This window comes from Camelus bactrianus, chromosome 30 (assembly GCF_048773025.1).
Source record: "Camelus bactrianus isolate YW-2024 breed Bactrian camel chromosome 30, ASM4877302v1, whole genome shotgun sequence".
NCBI lineage: Eukaryota > Metazoa > Chordata > Mammalia > Artiodactyla > Camelidae > Camelus > Camelus bactrianus.
This window is the reverse complement of record NC_133568.1, coordinates 16,782,577-16,787,182: the sequence shown is the minus strand read 5'-3', so window position 1 is coordinate 16,787,182 and position 4,606 is coordinate 16,782,577.

Below are 4,606 nucleotides of genomic sequence, written 5' to 3'. Positions count from 1 at the left end.
TTTGCTGACTTCATTTTTTTTTAAGTTGAGCATCTCTGTGTCACATTATAAATGCCGTTTGCATTTATAACATCTTGATTTTAATGATGTGTATATGTGAAATTAGGTATTACTAAATTTAGTATTACTAAAATTACATGGTAATGAAAAGGAATGATTTTTTTTTAATGAGACGTGGGTCCTAGTTACATCACTTTTATAATCTTTTTTGGGTTATTTTTGGACACATTAGATTGTATCCTATTTTGTAATTAAGTGAAATGACAGATAGAAATGGGGCATTTATAGTATATTTGGCCTATTATCTTGTAAGAATGGGAATGAATTCTAATTGGATTCAACTAGGCAATTCATTTGATCAGGATTTAGATGAAGAGGTTAGATTCAATTAGCTTAAATTTTAATTGTATAAATGGGCTGAGAGTTTTAAATACTGAGGGAGAGCTGTGGGATTGGGTAGGGGTAAAGGGGTCAGGGTCACGAGGAGTCAGACCAAGAATCTGAGTGCAGCGAGCAGCAAGCCTCGTGCACATGGACTTTCACTCCCTTCACTCTGGTTGTTGCTGTCATGCAAGCGTCAGAACCCCGTCCCAGATTCCTGACAAGTGCCCAGCTCACCAACACCCCTTTCTGAGTTCCTGCTCTCGTGGGGGGTCTCGTCTCACAGCTCTTTCCTGCCTGAAACCTCTCCCTGAGGTGTGATTCTCACACCAGCCACCTCTTCACCTTTGGTACTTGTCCAAGTTTTGGGGACAGATGGGAGGCTAATACGGTAGCCATTCAAATGACTTAAGAACTAACTTTCCCTCTTTGCCAGTGTCCTGCAGGCATTTCTGGCCACTCAGGGCCCGCCACGCCAGGCTGCCTCTAGCATTTCCGAAACATTTCTTCTTCGGCATATAGAGCAGCACCACTCTATCAGAAGCAAACTTTCTACACTCTGGGATCACTTGGGGCCAAGAAGAATGCTGGTGACCAGGCCTCATCCCAGACCAACTGAATCCAAGTTTTCTTCTCCCTGTACCATTGCAGTTTCCTCCATGTTTTCTTCTGTTTGAGTTTCTGTTTTTCCTCTTCGAGGTGTTCCTCAGATGTCAAGTAGTGCCTGGTTATCTGCCGAGAATTCCAAATAGGAGATTAAAGTGCTTTGACGTGTGTGGGGAGGAGACGTGAACCCAGCTGTGGGCTGAGATGCCTGAATTGTCCCCGATGCCAGTAGCCTTAGGCGTTTCCTCTCGGGCTGGTTACAGTCGTCCATCTCCTGCGGAGGGAAAAGGGTGAAGAGGGCTGAGCGTACAACTTCAGTAAGTCTAGTCCCCTGAATCCATCTCATTCTAGCATCTCTCTCTTCCATCCCCACATCCAGAGGTACTTGCTGCTGCCAATCCCGAACCTCCTAGGAATTCTGTCGTGTAGATCTGGATCGTTCTTGTCTCAGGAGAGCCGTCTTAGGACTCGGTTTTCTTGTGTCTGCTCAGTCATTAACCATTTACCCACTTGCCTTCCAGCTCCCCGCATTTGCTGTGGCTCCCTTTTCTTTGTTCCCTATCCTTACAGGTTTATGCTTGAAAACAAAACACACCACCACCAAAAAAACTTCTCTTGACATTTTAGTGGAGTTTTGGGGAGAAAGTGAAATCACATCCCTGTGCTCAAGCCCCCATCTTTACCCAAAGGTCTTCACTCTGTATTTGAAGACAACAAAAAGGAACGGGCGAAATGGTGAAAGGGAAGAAATGTTCAATTATCAGCGAGTAGGAAGGACAAATTAACAAGGCGAGTGATGAATGCTCTGTAAATTGTTTGGTAAAAAAAATGATGAATGAAAAGAATGAGTGAATGAATGGTTAGTTTCAATCCTTATGTCTACGTAGATGACCACTACCACTTCCTGTCAGATAGCTGTATCTGAAACACATTCAGGCAAAACCAAACAAGACAATATGAAAACAACGATAAAAAGGTGGTCTCATCTTTGTCTCCCACCAGGCGTCCTTCTGACTAGTGTGTTTCTCTTTTTTTTTAGCCTCGCGATGGCTGAAGACCTTCAGATACTGGATTCTGGCCTCCCTCGGATCTCCAGTGCGCCATGATCTGCCCATTGCCGTCCTCTCTTCACTTCCCGTGGTCACACCCCTCAACACCTCTCTAGTGAACTATGGCCAGTGTCTCATATCTTCTGTCCCTGCCACTTCTCTCTTATACACTGTAACCTGGACCCTGCTTGTTCAATTATTTCTCTCAGATCACTGCTGCAAGCAGGCCACTCTTCTCCATGACTACCCATGACTCCTGTTCACCTACCAACAAAGGTCTAAGTCCTCAGCACATTCAGGCCTGGTCCTCAGCCTTCTGGCCCCACCGTTGTCTGAGTCCCTCCCGTACCCTGTGCGGTGGCCAAGTGAACACCTTGCTCTTAGTTACCGTGTGCTCTTCTGCCTCCATACTGTCCCCCACATTCAGTGTATTCCAAGCCTACTTTTTTGGTAAATTCTAATGCCACGTTGATGAAACAGCATTCCTGTGTCCTCTCAGTGCAGTCAGCATTCACTTTTATCAGAAGCTTCTGCTCATCTCTTCCTCCCTCTAAGCAGGTAACTTTACTGGATAAATATAGTTCCACACACACACCCTCCTCTCAGCTGAGTGAAAGGAACACCTCTAGGCGTCAGAATTGGGGAGGAGGAGTAGAGAGGGTCTCCAAGCCAGAGCTCTTAGTTTGGGGATAGGAATTAGAGAGGGAATTGAACACAGATAAAGGCACTGGGGTGGGGGTGGGGGGGCTTAAGTTGTATTAAAATATACCCTTCATACAGAAAGGGGAATACATCAAAAGTCTGCAATACCATGAATTTTCAGAGTGAACACATCATGTACCCAGCTCCTAGAAGGCCCACCCCATGCCCAGACAGCAAAGTGGACCAATGGCCAGACCCCTCCCCACATGAAGTAGGGCCTTGGGGGGCTGGCCCTTCTTGAAATCTAGAAAACCAGCCCTGTAGCCCACAGAAGGACAAGGAAGCCTGCCATCTGCCCGGGGCTCTGGGCAGGGAATGAACGCTTGCTGGAAAAAGTCAACTTCCCTGGTCTGAATGCACCTACCAGGAGTAGGACCACCAAGCCAAGAAATGAACACAAACTCCATCTAAGACGGGTAGGACCCTGGGATCCCGGCAGAGGCAGACCAGAAGGCTCTGCAGGGACCCTTCCATGATCCCAGGGCAGAGGCTTCTCTGGGAAAAAAACAGTCTTATCCAATATTCTCTTAAACAAAGACAGAACCCTTAGGAGAAAATGAATGTATTTAGTCATGTGGTGCGCGTTCTAATCCTGGCGTAAGAGCTCAAGTTTTCTCTCTACACCGCAGGCAAAATTCACCTTTGAAACATAAGCATGGGTCACTGTTGGAGGGAGATCACAATAAGACAAAGTCTTTCATCATCTTACAAAATCTTTTATGAATCAGCCGAAACTCCTTCCTGCTCCTCCCCACACACTCTGCTCAAGACAAGCGGTTTCTTTACTGTTCCTCAAGGCCTTATTATGGGGTAGACTGTGTCCCCCTACAAAATGATATGTTGAAAGCTTCTTCTCTGGTGCTTGTAAATGTGACCTTATTTAACAATAGGGTCTCTGCAGATGTAAACCAGGTTAAGATGAGGTCAGTAGGGTGAGCCCTTAATCCAAAAGGACTGTTGTCCTTTGCAGGGAGGTGGAGGGTGGAGGGAGACGGTTAATGAAAAGAGACATGCAGGGAGAAGTCCACATGACCAGAGGCAGAGATCAGAGCGATTAAGGAAAGCCAAGAGTTGCTGGCCATTCTCAGAAGCTAGGAAGAGACAGGAAAGGATTTTCCCCGACAGATTTCAGAGTGAGCTTGGCCCTGTTGACACCTTGGCTTGGACTTCTAGCTTCAGAGCTGGAAGACAATACATGTCTGTTGTTTGAAGCCACCTGGTTTGTGGTACTCTGTGCCAGCAGTCCCAGGAAACAACACAAGTCTCAGACGTGTTCCAGCACTCGCTGATCCCTCTGCTTGCAAAGCCCTTCCGCAGAGAGCCTCCCTCCCTCCCCACCGGCCCCTGCTTGATCGCTACCTCTGTTGAGAGGTCATGTCCAGCCACACCACCGAAACTGACAGTTCCTGCCTCTCTCCATTCCTTTGCCTCTCTTATTTTTTCTCATGGTTCCTAGGCATGGAACTGGACTTTATGTTGTGTATCTTGTTTACTGTTTGCCTTGCCTTCTAGAGTATAAGTTCTGTGAAAACAGAGACCATCCAATTCATTGCTGTAACAAACAGTGCCCACCACCTGCCTGGCATAGGTAGGCTCACGGTTCATATTTGTTATAAATGAATGAGCTACTTGAGAGTACAGTTTACTTTTTACTCTTATCTTTCACATTGCCTGCTTTAATGCTTTGCTCGTAGTAGATTCTCAGTAAATATGTGTAGATGAAACAATAAGCCCATCAACTCTGGTGGGCTTAAGGCTCTGCGTGGTTAAGAGGGGGCAGTCAAAATGCACATCGCATCGGCCTGGATTCGTGGCCTGCTTGCTGTGAAACAATTGTGGGGACAACTGAGCAGATGTCTCTGAGTCAT